The sequence below is a fragment of the Cannabis sativa genome, chromosome 7 (assembly GCF_029168945.1).
Source record: "Cannabis sativa cultivar Pink pepper isolate KNU-18-1 chromosome 7, ASM2916894v1, whole genome shotgun sequence".
Lineage (NCBI taxonomy): Eukaryota > Viridiplantae > Streptophyta > Magnoliopsida > Rosales > Cannabaceae > Cannabis > Cannabis sativa.
Window position 1 is genome coordinate 7,707,767 of NC_083607.1, and position 16,331 is coordinate 7,724,097.

Sequence of the window (16,331 nt, forward strand, 5' to 3'; positions counted from 1 at the left end):
CAAGACACACAAATGGCAAATACAAACAAATTTTAAATAGGGGTGAAACCCAAAAGAAACTAAAACCAAACCTTATACCGAAGACCAACTCCATCTTGATTATTTTTTTGAGCATCATCTTGAGGAATTTTTTCATGGGCAGCCACCTTTGATTTCTTCTTTGGAGGAGCTCGCCCATGTTTCGACAATGGAGGAGCGAAATCAGAGTCATCCTCCTCAACAACAGGTCGTTTACCCTTGTTCCTATTAGCTAAAGATTTCAACTCCATTTTAGAATTTTTTGTTTGAATAAGGGAAGGAGTTGATGAAGAACAAGTTACAACCATATCTATATATAGATTAAGAGAAAAATTAAAAGATGAAAAATGATTATGAGATTCAGTTAATGGGAGTTGAAAAAAAAAATTGAAGAACAAAAAAAAGAGGGAAAATAGAGTTGGGATTGAAGGAGAAGGAAATATTCAGCTATGGAAGTTACTATTTAAAAAAAATTGAAAAGAAATGGAAAAAAAAAGAGAGAGAAATGATGGATGGTTGATTGAAAGGAGTCATAGGTCTGCACGTGTACCGATGCTTTGAATGAGTGTGCATGTGGTAAAATAGTAATAAAATAAAGAAAAAGAGTAAAAAAAAATTGATATAGCGTGTAGTGATATTAGTGTAATAAAGATTGCATTTTGTATTTTTGATGTAAAAATTTCATTATTATAACCTTTTCAATCCAATATTCTATGATTCATTAATTGAAATCGTAATTGACTTAGGGTTGTATAATAAAATGATAATGATGGGTAAATAATATTTTGTACTTTGAGTTATGTAAAAGTTATCGATTGGATCTTATTTTGTTAAATGATAATTTATTTTATATATTTTAAAATGGTACAAAATAGTATCTTAAGTTCAATGTTCACTAAAATGGAACTAAATAATAATTTAACGTTGAGGTGTTATTTGGAAATTTGGGTTTTTCAATTTAGTTTTTTTATAAGTTAAATCCTTTCCTCATTTATCTTTTTTTGGTGTTTTGTATGTTGTTTATCTATACTTCAAAGGTGGAAATTTCACACATTGTAGAAGATCTAAACTTATTGGTTACTTCTTAGTCATTCAAGCATGAGCATTAGCCTTAGTGGTAGTGCTGGATTGGTTTCACACGTCGCTCTTCCTCTTAGTTATGTGGAGTCTGATTATTTAGCTTTGGTTTCTGCTTTTCAGAAGCGCTCTTTTTTTAGTCTTGAGCTAGGTTTTTTTAGATTTTTTGTAATGAGCTAGATTTTTCAATTTTTTTGCTAGTTTATTTTCCAGTTTTCCTAAGACATTCCTATTCATGTCTGTTTCACATGAATTTGTTGTGCATGCACTCAGGGTGGATGGTAAATTAACTTAGACTGAGAATTTTTCATCTATTCTTATTGATTTGTATTAAACTCTGGTTCTTGTTAATAAAAGTTTAATTTCAAAAAAAAAAAAAAAAAAAACAAAAAAAACAACCATATCATTTTTTATTTTTTTTTTTAGGAATTTTACATAAATTACTAAAATTAAATGAAATGTTCTCTTTCACGTTTTATTTCTTTTTTTTCCTTTTTCTTTTTCAACATATAATTAGTCTCATTTTCTTTATTTTTCACTTTCCTTATTCTTTCACGTTTTTTTTTACATTTTCTTTTTTTTCTCCATTTTTCTTTTCATTATTTCACAACCTAAAACTATTTTCAATTGTTCCATTACATGTTTTCTCTTACACACGAAAGACGAGATAATGGTGTGGTCAGACTTTCAGTAGTCGTCGAAATATGGCTCATTGTGGCAGAGCTGCACAAAGGAGAAAGAATGAGGTTAGATATATGCAAGAGAAAGAGAAAGAGAAAGATAGATTATTGTGATGGTTTGTTATGACTGCTATAATTAGATATGAAATTTGTGGTAATTAATGAAAATTATACTAAAGTATAAGTACAGTATGCGCATAATTAAAATATTTTTTTTTTCTAGGAAGAAGGCGTTCATAGATAAAAACAAAATATAAAAGTGTTAGACATCACGGTTATTACATAAAATATTATCCGATATTGAGGACTGATCCACCATGTAAAAAAAATCCCATCTTACTATATTATGAGCTGCAAAATTATAAGTTATTGAAATAGAAACAAAATTACAACTAATCAAACGTTTAGAGAGAGTTCTACATTGTTGTACATAGTTATCAATTCTCCAAAAAGAAGAAGCTCCTTTTAGTGACTTGATAACTGTTTCCGAGTTACTCTCTATTACTGCAAAAGGATGATTCAATGAGGTAACTATCTCCAAGGCTAAAAGACATGCTGCCAATTCTCTAATGAGGGGATAAGAAAAGTTTAGCATGTTAGACACCACCCACAAAACTGTCCCAAACTGATCCCGAGCCAAAGCCACTGCACACATAGAACATTCACTAACTTTAACATCACAGTTGACTTTGATCCAATCGTTCGGTGGGGGGACCAACTAGAGGGCACAACAGTCTTCATTGAAGGGAACACACACGACCCATAATCTGCGTAACAAATAGAGATAGAGTCAATATAATGCTTAATGTTACTCAGAGAGTTATTGTGTACCTTATCATTATGGGCTCGCCAGATTGTATCAACCATAATGGAAGCGTAAAGGAATAACTTCTCAACATCCACTCCTTTCGGATCCAGATTCCAAAGAAACTTAACCCAATCCCAGACACGAGCCTACGAATCCAAGACTGGCATAATACCTCACGGGGATGACCTCTAAAGATTATAAGCAAAGTTACAGTAGAGGAAGAGATGCTCCGTAGATTCCTCACCCTCACCACAAAACGGACAAGTGACCTCATCTATATGCATTCTTTTTGCAAGTAAGGCTCGAATAGACAAAGCATTAGAGAGGATGCTCCACCAAATAACCTTATATCGCTCCAAGACTTTCGAGTTCCAAAGTTTGTTCTATAAGGCAGGAGCAACATTGCATAAAGGAGCATGATCAAGGGCTTAAACTAGGTAGGCAGATTTAGAAGAGAACAACCCACTTAGCTCCTTAGTCCAAACCCATCTATCATTACCCTGACCGCTAAGTTTGCCCCTTTTTAGAATATTCTTAATCGTCTAGAATAGTTTCTTTTGATGTTAGTCAACTCTCATGGGTTCGACCTTGCACTTACATAAACATTATATTCTGAAACGATTCGTGCACTTACGAGTATAAATATTAAAACACTCACTTTTGGGTACAACAGGTTAGCACTAACCGACCAGATTAGTGCAGGCTTCCATCCTTTAAGATCTCATGGTTGGACGGTAGACATATACAAGAACAGTGTGGAGACTTACAAGATCTACATCTTCAAGGTTCTAAAGCAAGATCATCTTGATATCAGAATTACCAGTAAAGAAAGAGATATACAAGCATTGGCAAGACCTTGGCCGGGCCTTTAGCTGGTCGACTAGGGAAGATAGCCCCATGCACTAGGTAACCCTCAAATATGGTTGGCCGGCCAAGCATACATGTCACGTTATAACACTTATGTCTTTTCCCACAAGCCTTCCAAATCGTCCCCAATCCTCTTACGACTTTAGAACAGTTAAAACTGCCCACAATTCTAGGAATTCAACACCAAAATGTAACAACCCAATTCTTAAAGAATATTTTCCATCTTTTATGTATTTTCAAATAACAACTTTGTAAACCCTAACACTATATAAAGGGTCATAACCCTACGTGAAAGGGATGATGCTAAACAAGCTCAAAAGCACTAAGGCATATAACTCTCTCTCTTTTCTTTACAAGTCTTCTCACCCCGCCACACACATTCTTATCATTGTAATAATAAAGAGAGTCATAGTTAGAAATTATAAGGTTTTAGCCTGTAATCTGCATGGTATTATCTCAAGAGTAAATACAACTAAAAGGGGAGTAGGTCATTATCTAAACAAAGGGGCGAAACCTCTATAAATCTTTGTGTGTTTATATTTATTATCATTTTGCACGTGATAGTCATAAGTAAAATTTGATCCTAGTCAGACTCCGCGTCGGTTGGCCAAATTCACAGTCAACACTGACGATGATGACAACTCCAATGAATTTTCTGATGACTTTTCTAGTGACTTTCCAGCGACAATAACTTTTTCGACGATTGTGAATTTTTCGGTGTCTACTTCGACGACTTTTCTGGTGATATTTGTTATTATAAATTTTATCAATTTTATTTATGGTTTTTTGTTTGGTTTACCATATTTTAAACTTTGTTTATTTTTTAATCTCATATCTTTTTACAGTATTGTCTTAAGTCATATAGAAGTAAATTTAATTTTTTTTCCCGTATTTATAAAAAATCCCCTTATAACAATTAGTTTTCTGGGGTGATGCCTCATGTGCTAGACAAAATCATTTCTTCGGTTTAATTAATTTTGAGATTTTTTTTAAAATAAAATAACTTCTTTCTATTTATTTAAGAGTAATTTGTGGCATAAATACCTAAATTTAACTCCCAGCTACAAATACATACCTAAGTTTAATTTTTGGCGGTAATAATACCTAAGTTATATTTCTAGAATTCTGTAAGTACCTAGCCGTTAAATGTTAAGTGATTATCCATGTGCCATTTTCTTATTGGTATTTTTAAACTATTTTTTTTAAAAATAAAATTTAATGACTTAAACCAATCAGGGATTACCACATGACAATTTACTTAACACTACAACCAAGTACTTACAAAAATTCCAGAATTATAACTTAAGTATTATTACTGCAAAAAAATTAAATGTAGGTATTTATTTATAATTGAATGTTAAATTTAAATATTTATGTCGCAAATTACTCTTTAATTATTATTAATAATAATAAAAAGAGTATTTTGTGGCATAAATACTTAAGTTTAACTCTCAGTTACAAATTGTTGACCGAGGTTTTCGGCAACTAATAAAATATTATAATACTATTGAGCTGTAAGAAAGTGAGAGAAGGATTTTTACGTGGTTGGGGCGTTAATGAGCCTTAGTCCACGAGTCTTTGTTATTTATGGATGTGTTTTATACAGAATTCATATTTGGAAGAATGTCACCCTTATAAATACAGAGAATGTTCTTGGTGAGTATTTACTCTTCTTGCTCATATGCAGCCCAAGATTCTCGATCCCATTTAATGAGCTTTGAGGGGGTATTTATAGTGTTTTTGGTGGGGTAATCCCTAGAATTGTTCTTACAAGTGTATCTGTAAGTATCCATAAAGTTGGGTATTCCCAATGAATATACCATGAGTAATGCATGGTCAAATCCCTAGGTGCTGTAGGGTTTTTATGTGGAATGTCCTTTTTGCCTTTTGATTGACGTGACTTTTCACAGTGTAGCCGTCGCTAGACTTAAATGATCATTACTGTGGCGCTGCTGGTTGGAGGTTGTGCCGTCAGACTTTATTGCGTGTTACAGTCTCAACACGCTTCCTCCCATGCGGTATTTAATGCGACTTGATTGCTCAGGAGAGGCCTGACACCTCGCGGAGATGCCTTAGTGTTGTATGAGCCTCCGGGAGCACCTTAAACTCCGGGTGCCTTCTCCGGGACCTACGTCCGGGATGTTACCTTGTGGCATAAAAGACTTAGCAAATATTATGAATTGCTTGATCCACGTGTCCCTGTCCGGTTGGTCCACGTATATTGGGCGAAATCAGGGGCAACATTTACCCCCCAAGCTTTGTTTATTTGAAAAATGAAACAAGGCTTGCTCAGGTGCCTCCGGTTGACTCCTCGGTTTCCTAGCACGAGCTTAGAGCGCGTGATGGTGTATTTAATGATGGAATTTAATGCAGCGATTCACTTTTTGCAGAGGTCGATTCGTTTCACGCCCATTGATTGATACGGCGCATTAATGGTGTCAGACGGATACTCAAACGTTTCCACCGCCTTTATTGTAAATTAATCTGGCCCGTTGATCTTTGGGTATTTGAATCGTGCGTTTCCCCCACCGTTCGATTGGTAGGTGGTGACGCCTGTTCCTCATGCATTTTTGCCTATAAAAGCCACCATCTTTCCTTCATTTCGGTTACTTCCCATTTCTTGCCAACTTTGCTCGAATTTCCTAGAGAGAAAATTCTCAGACCCAGCACGAAGCCTTTGAACACTTTGCGATTTTCCCAGTTCTTCCTTGCTCGCTGCTACCAGTCCTTCTCGTCTTCACTCGACTCGCATCAGGACCCCCAGTTCAACACTTCATTGTAAGTTTTTTGCATCCTTTGGTATTATTGAATGGCATGCTATTACTCGTTCTGTTTGTTCTTTTCTGGGTTTGCATTCGAGATTTCTGGGCATGCAAGTGTTTAAGTTATTCATGTAGTCTGTTTTGAATTTACTGCTTTAGTCGTAGGATCGCCATTATCATGCCTCTGTTGTTATTGTGTATTTTCATTGTAGAAGACCATACGCTCTTCGTTCAATGGTTGCTTAGGGCATAGAATAGGATCATTTCTTTCTGTTTCCTTTATCGTGTAAAGCCACCTTCTGCGATTTTACTGCACCCGACACTTGTTCAGGGAATCTTTCTAGGGTTTCCCGTGTGACACGTGTCCGGAGGGGGCCTCTTTCCAGCGGTTAGGGGACCCCTATTCCCTTTTTCTTGACTTAGGGTTTGGTATGGGGCCTAACTGCTGGAATTTCTCTCTTTTTTTTTTTTTTTTTTTTTTTTTTTTTTACAGAGTAGAAAGATGTCTGCTTCTGGCTCGAAGTCTTCAAAGAAAAGCGGGAAGCGCATGGCTACTCTAGAGGAGGTTTCCTTGGGACCCGTTGCCCAGGAGGGATATAAGTCCCAGGCAACTGGATGGGAAGCGGCCGAGCTTCATTCCACCTTGACCTGTCCCCACCAACTGGAGAACATTGTGGAAGTTGCTGGGATCAAACCTTCCACCTCAGGAACCTACCATCGGCCACCTCGCGATGCGGAGACGCCCAACCACAATTATGGCGGCTTCGGTGCCTGGAGCCAAACGCATCTGATGGCTGGAGCCATGCTTCCTCTTCAGGATTACTTTGTTAATTTTCTTGTTTTTGTCGGTCTTGCGCCATATCAACTCATTCCCCAAGCTTACCGCCTGCTTTCAGGCTTGTTTATTTTTTATGCCGCTCGAGGATGGGGATCTCCCCGCCCTGCGGAAATTTTGTACTTTTATGAACTTGTGTCCGTCCCCAAGAAGGGGGACAAACTTAAGGACGGTTTTTATGGGTTCCGGATCCACCCTGCTAACGAAGGGGTGGTCCGTATAATAGGCAGACTCACGTCAAGGAGTATCACCATCGCTTTTTCTTTTCCTCCGGATTTAGGGCAATGGACCACCCGGAGCTCCTCACTAAGTGGGTGAGGATCCCTCCATATCAGCGGACCGCCCCTACCCAGACCTTCCTCCGGAGGGCCCAGGCCTTTGCTTCCTATGACCGAGCCGATCTTGACGTCGGGGGTTTGGTCACTACGGAGAACTGTAGGAAGGCCAAACTTATCCTTCCGCATCAATCCGTGGAGGATTCTAACCTCTCCCGGGTCATCTGTCCCAATGTGAGGGCGCCGGTCGCGGAGAAGACCTTCCGGGACGAGATCATTGCCACGACAGAGAAGAAATACCAGGTTTATCTCTATTGGAAGGCTCAGGAGAAGGCCTACTCTAAGGCCCAGGCGGCCTCCGGGAGGGGACTTCGTGTGGGGAGCCCGGTGGAGAGAAGAAGCCAAGCGATTGCCGGGAAGTCCGAGGCTAAATTTTTTGACAAGATTCTTCAAGAAGAGATTGGAGATCGTCGTGCCGGGAGGCCCCTTCACATTGAGGATTCATCGGAGAGAAGGGCTCCCAGGCCACAGCCTTCGGTTCCAGAGCCAAACACTGGGGCTCCTGGTGCCAGCACCTCCGGTGCTGGCGGTAAGTCTCCTTTGATAATTCATTATGTTCCTTCTGTTGGCGAATATGCCAGTCGTAGGCCCGTAGGGTTCGACGAGCGTCTATATAGGTTTAGGATGCCCTCGACCCGGTGGGGGGATCGTTTGAAGGAATTTTATTTTTCAAACTTAGGAGATTTCCTAGGTCGGTCCCGGATGGGTTCTGGTCCTCCGGAACCTGTTCCCTTAGGTCCTTCAGCTTACATTACATCCAGCTGGTTCCGGCCTTCGGACAACTATCTCGGAGATGATGCTGCCAGTATTAAAGTTCAGGACTTTGCTAGGGCCGAATTAGGAAGTCCGGTAGGAGTAGCTTATTTGCCATATCTCGTGTAAGTGGTTTCTCACGGATATTCTAACACTTGCTTATTTTTGTTGAGCAGGTATCTCCATGGACACCATCTTGGATCAGCTTGCCGGGGTTCACACTCCCGAGGCTCCTCCGGCCTTTACTTCTTCCCCAATAGCCCCTGCTCTAAAGATCTCTTCCAGCGCTCCCCCCGACACTATTGATTTAGTGGATGACGAGGAGGTGCTGCCGGGAGAAGGTCAAGAAAAGCAATGGGGCTTTTCTGAGGAAGTTGCAGAAGGTGCGGGAGAGCTCCAGGCTCTTCCTGAGGAAGCTGAAGAAGGTGAAGAAGAGCCTGAAATTGCTCTGATTCACAAGCGCAAGGGCAAAATGATTGTCCAGGACGAGCCTAAGCGGCCTCGGAGAGCTGACACTCCTGCCCATGGTCTTGACGGTGGGGTCTCCCCCATGGAAGAGCATCCTGCTCCTCCCAACATTGTGCTGACTCCAGTTCCTGGAGATGAGGTGAGGCAAGAGCTCCGGATAGCCAAGCATAACTATGCCATGGACGAATACTCCCGGGGGTATGCCGAGGTGGAAGCCCTTAGGAGGGTTTTGCGGGTTGAGGTGCAGGAAACCATCAACAACCCGGAGTACCAAGATCCGTGGGACCTTAACTTGGACCCTCTGTCGGACTGGTTCCGTCGCTTCCTTGGGCCCACCTTGGCTCCCTTCGCCGCGGAGATGACTGGCGAGTTCGCTTCTCAGCTTACCCGGTGCGAACCTAAGCGGTTCGCAACTTGCGCCTCCCTGAACTCTATTTTCCAGGTCCAGGATCTCAGTCACTCCCTCACCGTGGTAAGTGCTTTGTAGTTTTGCTTTTCCCTTCATTTTTCTTTTTGGGGATTCTTTCTTACACTTGTGTTGTTGTTCAGCTTGCTGCTGAGGCTGGCCGCCTCTCCAAGAACATTATTAATCATGGCTTCGTTCTGTCTGATTTTGGGGACATGAACGACGTCAGGAAGGTCCTTCAGGATCTCACTGCGGAGAGGCAGCTCTACCAGGAGGCTGCTGAGCGCCGGGAGGCGGCTGCCAAGGCCAATGAGGAGGAGGCCAAGCAGAGGGAAGCCCAAGCGGAGGCCATGATCCGGGATGAGACCTAGCGGAGGGACAGGCTGGAGGCCCAGCATCAGGAGGAGCTGAGGGCGGAAAGTGAGGCTGCTGCAAAGGCCAAACGGGAGCTCCGGGAGGCCAGGGAAGCCTTGGACGAGATGGTTGACAAGGTGAGATCCTTAGAGGAAACTCACCAAGCGAACTTAGAGTCCAGGGCCGCTCTAGCCGCGGAGCTGAAGGAGCTTAGAGACTTCAAGGAACAAACCACTAAGAAGGCAAAAAGAGCCGAGCTCCTTTCTCCTGTTTCCTGCGGCCGGTGCCCAAAGCGCTTCGACGATGGAGTCTTCATGGCTTGGTCTACCAACGACCAAAATATCAAGCTTACCTTCTACCCCAAACCTGAGGAAATGATTGCCAAATTTCGGGAGAAGAAGAAGAAGCTTGATGCCATGGTAGAGGCGCGTATTGGACCTCGCCTTCCTCCGCGCATTGACTGAGCTGCTTCGAGATTAACCCAGTATAACCAAGATTCCACCCACTTCTTGTATTATTATTATCTCTTTTTTTTTTTGTACATATTTGCTGCTACCTTGGGACAATATATTTAGGTAGCAGTTTTTATTTGAAGGGGAGACAATTTTTTAAGGCCTGTCCCTGGGCCGTTTGTATATATATATATGACCTGCCCTTTGGGTCAGGGTATTTATATGTGATCTCTCTTTTGCCACATACTTCTCTTTTTTGGCCTGTCCTTTGGATCGGGATTTTTATACTTATGCTTTTTTATTTTTGTGCATATATATTTTTTTTAACCTGCCCTTTGGGTCAGGATATTTTACTTAGTTTGTTTTTCGTCTGTCCGTGCGGTATACCCTAGTACCCCCCTGAGTGGCATAGAAACTTTATTTTTAAGGCACTCAGTTTTATTTAACATGTAGAAGAGGTATACATTTGGACGGTGCAAACTCTTTAAACAAAGTCTAAGTTATATTTTGCTATTGGTAATATTTTCTAAGGTGATCGGCATTCCAGGCTCTTGGCACAATGGTTCCATCCATTCTTTTTAGTTTGTAAGTGCCGGAGCCGATTTCATCCTCGATTTCATATGGTCCTTCCCAATTTGGCCCAAGTACCCCCACTCCGGGTTCCTGGGTGGCTGGGAAGACTCTTCTTAGGACCATATCCCCAATAACAAATTTTCTGTTTTTAACCTTAGAGTTAAAATACTTGGTCACCTTCTTCTGATAAGCTGTCATCCATATTTGAGACTCATCCCGGAGTTCTTCGACTTGATCCAAAGCCTCTTGAAGCAAAGCTTGATTCGTAGCCGGATCATAAGTTTTCCTCCTGTGGGATGGGAATAACGTTTCTACCGGGACCATCGCTTCACAACCGTACGCCAAAGAAAAAGGCGAGTGACCGGTCATGGTTCTAGGGGTCGTCCGGTAGGCCCATAACACCCTTGGCAACTCTTCAGGCCAGTTGTTTTTGCAGGCCAGCAGCTTTTTCTTCAAAGTGACCTTTAGGATTTTATTGACTGCTTCCGCCTGACCGTTTGTTTGAGGTCTGGCTACCGCGGAGAAGCTTTTCACTACTCCATGTTGGTTGCAGAAGTCAGTAAATTCCTCGCAATCGAATTGCTTTCCATTGTCAGAGACTATTTTGTGAGGCAAGCCATATCGACACACTATGTTTTTAATAACAAAGTCCAATACTTTCTTAGCAGTTATTGTCTTCATAGGCTCAGCCTCTGTCCATTTGGTGAAGTAGTCTACTGCTACTATTGCATACTTTACTCCTCCTTTTCCTGTTGGCAGGGACCCAATAAGATCTATTCCCCAAACCGCGAAGGGCCAGGGACTAGTCATCAGGGTGATTTCATTTGGAGGAGCTCTCGGTATGTTCGCGTACCTTTGGCACGAGTCACACTTTTGGACATAGTCTATACAATCTTTTTTCATCGTTGGCCAGAAGTACCCTTGCCTCAATATTTTCTTTGAGAGGCTAGGTCCTCCCGTATGATCTCCACAGAACCCTTCGTGGACCTCTAGCATGATTTGTCTAGCTTCAGGGTCCGATACACACCTTGAATAAGGCATGTTGAGTCCTCTTCGGTAGAGAATTTGATCCATCATCACATAACGATGAGCCTGATACTGAATCTTCCGAGACAGTGCCCTTTCTTGGGGCAACTCACCTGTTGTTATGTATTTTATGATGGGGACCATCCAGCTGGGTTCTTGCCCAACCGTTAGTGTGGTCTCTTTTATTTTGATGCTTGGCTCTGCCAAACGTTCCACTGGTACTACCCCCAGCTCTTCGATTTCGCTATCCAAGGCTAACTTAGCCAAACAGTCCGCGTGAGCGTTCTTCTCTCGGGGGATTCTTTCTATCTTGTAGTCCGCGAACTCGTGGAGCAGCTCTCGGACTATTGTTACGTACGCGGCCATCCGCTCGCCGCGGGTTTGGTATTCTCCGGATACTTGGTTTACGACCAGTTGGGAGTCACTGTAAACTTCCACTCTTTTGGCTTCTACGACTTTTGCTAATTTCAGCCCTGCTATCAGGGCTTCATATTCGGCCTCATTGTTTGAAGCTGTGAAGTCAAATCGGAGGGCCGCCTGGAGTCGCAGTCCAGTTGGTGATATCATAGCCACTCCAGCTCCGGAACCGTTCTCATTGGAAGCTCCGTCCACAAATACCCTCCATGTGGGGATTGGCGGTACCGGCGTATTCGCGGTTGCCTCGGCTTCGTTGCATTCAGTAATGAAGTCCGCCAAGGCTTGACCTTTTATAGAAATTCGGGGTATGTAGTGTAAGTCGAATTGACTTAGCTCCATTTCCCACTTGAGGAGCCTTCCGGATGCTTCAGGTCTTTGGAGGACTTGCCGGAGCGGGTGATTGGTCAGAATTTTGATCGGATGGGCTTGGAAGTATGGCCTCAACTTCCTTGACGCCATCAGGAGGCAAAATACCAGTTTTTCAATGACCGGGTATCTTGTTTCGGCCCCTATCATGCGCTTGCTGACATAGTACACGGGATGCTGAGTTTTTTCTTCTTCCCGGACCAAGGCAGCGCTGACCGCGTGTTCGGAGACGGCCAAATAAAGAAACAGGTCTTCTTCGAGGACGGGTTTTGACAGGATAGGAGGCTTGGCCATGTGCTCTTTTAGCTTTTTGAATGCCTCCTCGCACTCGTCCGACCATTCGAACTTTTGGCACTTCTTTAGCACGTTGAAGAAGGGTATGCACTTGTCCGTGGACCATGAGATAAAACGGCTCAATGCAGCTACCTTCCCGGTCAGGCTCTGCACATCTTTATGTCTCTTGGTGGATGGCATATTCAGGAGAGCCTGGATTTTTTCCGGATTTGCCTCGATCCCCCTTTGGCTGACTGTGAAACCCAGGAACTTTCCTGATTTGACCCCAAAGGTGCATTTCTTTGGGTTGAGCTTCATGTCGTATCTCCGGACAACTTCGAAGCATTCTTCTAAGTCGCTTGCATGGCTGTTGCATGCTTTGGATTTGACGAGCATGTCGTCCACGTAAACCTCCATGTTTCGCCCCAGGAGGCCTTTAAACATCCGGTTAACCATTCTTTGATAGGTTGCTCCGGCATTTTTCAGTCCGAAAGGCATGACTAGGTAGCAGTATAGCCCCTTATCGGTCCTGAAGCTAGTGCACTCCTGGTCTGCCGTATGCATTTTTATTTGATTGTACCCAGCATAGGCGTCCATGAAGGATAGCAGTTTCAATCCGGAAGTGGCATCTACCATCTGGTCGATTCTGGGCAGCGGGAAGCAGTCCTTTAGACAAGCTTTGTTTAGATCGGGGAAGTCTATACAAACTCGCCAAGTTCCGTTCGGCTTGGGTACCAGGATCGGATTGGCGAGCCACTCCGGATAGTACACGTCACGGATCATGCTGTTAGTCAAAAGTTTGTCCACCTCTTTCTCTAGAGCTTCGGCTTTCACCGAGTCGAGCGGGCGTCTCTTTTGCTGGACAGGAGGCATGTCCGGATTGACGTTGAGTACATGTGTGATGACATGAGGGCTTATGCCAGTCATGTCTTCTTGGCGCCATGCAAAGATGTCGATGGCGCCCTTCAGTGTTTTTATTATTTTGTCTTTTTCCTCCGGGTCTAGGTTCTTCCCTAACCGGAGTACTTTGGTGGAGTCGATGTCGCACACTGATACTTCTTCAACGTCCTCCATTGGTTCCACGATTCTTTCAGACCCTACACGAGGGTCCAACTCATCCTCTTCAGCCACTTCTGGCTCAGCGGACTCCCGGACCATAAGCACGGGCAGGTGGGTTGCGACATTGTAACATTGGCTTGCTTCCCCCTGATTTCCCCTCACAGTTCCGACTCCGGCCTCCCGGGTAGGGAACTTTAGGCACAGATGCCTGATTGAAGTGACTGCACCAAAGTCTACCAGGGCCGGTCGGCCGAGGATCGCGTTGTAGGCTGTCGGACAGTCCACCACTACGAAGGTGCAGTATTTGAATGTGCTCTGGGGAGTGTCCGGGCACAAGGTGACTGGGAGCCTTACTTTTCCCATCGGGATAAGTGTCGTCCCGTTAAACCCTGTGACCTGGGACCCACTGGGGGAGAGGTCCCGATCCGTCAAGCCTATCGCGGTGAAGGCTTCTTTGAAGAGTAAGTTCACGGAACTCCCATTGTCAATTAAGACTCTGGCCACCACTTTATTCGCGATGGGGGTCTCAATGACCAATGGGTCGTGATGAGGGAAGCGCACCGTCTTGGCGTCTTCTTCCGTGAACGTTATGGGTTGGTCCATCAACCGAGGCCTTTGAGCTGGGAGTTGAGTAACTTCCCATACCTCATTGTGTTTCGCGGCTCCCGGCGTACCGCTTACGCTCCTTGCGAGTAGTCCCTCCGATATGGGGACCCCTGGAGATCATGGCTACCCTTCCATTAGGCCGGGGCGGCAGTCCGGGGATATGTTGGGCGTCACCTGTGGGAGCAGCTGGAGCCAATACTCCTGCTGTACCCCCCGGTGTTCCCTGAGGCATACCCGTGGTCACCTGACCCGGATTGAGGTGGGGCAACCTATTCTTGATCCACTCATAGAGGTGGCCTAATCGGATTAGATTTTCGATCTCGTCCTTGAAATTCTTACATTCATTGGTGCTATGACCAATGTCGTTGTGGTACTCGCACCTTTTGCTCGGATCTCTCCGGGAGCTATCTTTGTACAACGGTTGTGGTCTCCGATAGTGTGTATTTTGCCTAGTAGCAAAGTACACACGTTCTTGGGAGTCCGACAGCTCCGTGTATTGAGTATATTGGGGGGTGTACCCCTTTTTCTGGCGCTTCTCTCCCGTCCGGGTGCTGCCTTTGGAGGACCTTTTACTCCTTGATCCCTGGGAAGGGCCTGTTAGGCTAGCAGCCAGAGCAGAGTGTGAGGGAGCTTGCCCATTCACTCCGGACGGGTTGCCAAAATGAGATGATGCTGGTGCCAAAGCTTGGCCCTGGCTATACCCGGGGGTAGCAGAGAATTGTATGTCGCTTGTTTGTGGGGTTGCAGTCGGGGCAGTACCCGAGGGCGATACTCCTGGCATATACCCTGCTATTCCGGTGGGATAGTAGCCCCCATAAGCCACGATTTGGGCTTCTTCGAGGTTGATATATTTTTGGACTCTCTTCTGGAAGTCCTAGAGGCTAGCAGCTCCTTCTTGCTGCAACTCATGCCAGAAAGGAGTCCCAGTATGGATGCCTGCTTGGAGAAGTGCAAGCTGTTGTCCGTCATCAACCTTCTTGGTTTTCGAGGCTTCCTCTCGGAACCTCTTGATGTAATTCTTCAAGGTCTCGGAGGGCAGTTGCTTGATATTAGTCAAGGCACTGACCTCCAGGTTGACCTTTCTTGCGGCGACAAACTGTCTCCGGAAGTTGGTCTGTAGCTTGTTCCAACAACCCACGGATCCTGGTTCTAGTTTTTTGAACCACTCCTCCGCGGACCCACTTAGAGTGAGTGGGAAGCACAGACACTTGGCGTCATTGCTGACCCTCATGACCGTCATGACACGGTTGAACCGTGACAGGTGGTCGCTGGGATCGGAGTTCCTGGTATATGCTGCCATTTCGGGCATCTTGAAGTTCTTAGGGAGCTCTGCCTCTAGGATGTGCTTAGCACATGGCTCTCGATCCTCGCTGTCCGAGTCGGAGTCGTCTCCCTTCTGCCTCCGGGAGACTCGGGCAATGTCTTTTCGGAGTATGGCGAGTTCCGCCGTAATTCCTTCATTCAACGTACCCGAGGAGACCACGGGTCCGTGTCTTTTTTGGTCAAGGTGATCTCGGAGGTCACCTTGGTTCCCATTGATTTGATTTCTCAGATCAACGGGAGGACATCTCTGTCCTCTTCTTCCTCTACCCCCAGGCTCCTGGTGTACAGAAACGCTTTTTCGGTCCCCTCGATCCTGAGGGCCAAGGCTCCCTTTTTGGGGCTTGCCCCTCTGCAGACCTTTCCCTTTAGGGAAATCTGAGCAGACCCTTCGCGGATCTCGCACCTTTTTCTTTCGCCCTGGGTAGAAGTAGGGTTTTTTGTTTGATTCCCTTCAGCAGGGTATCTTATAGGGCTAGGCTCCCTAGATTTCTGCTGTTGGGAATTGGGCGAAGACGTCGCTGGCTCCTTGTCGAGTCCAGCGGTCATTGCCTTGGGGTGCACGTGAATGCCAGCTGCTTCCATGGCTTTTTGCATGGCCAGCATCACTTCCTGCATTTTCTGGTTTTGCGCTTTCTGAGCTTCGATCTCGGCTTCGTGATCGATAGCTTTTTGTCTGAGAAGCACCAGTTCTGAGTAACTACCTTCGTCATAGGCATACTCGTCGAGGTTTCCCTCGTAGTCATCATCGGGGACTATTTCTTCTTCCTCGGACTCCTCTGCTGCTCTTGAGGCTACATCTTCCTCGTTTGGGTCTTGAGCGTCTTCCAGAGGGCGAGGCTGACGAGTACTTCTTGTCTCCACCATGTTTGTGAA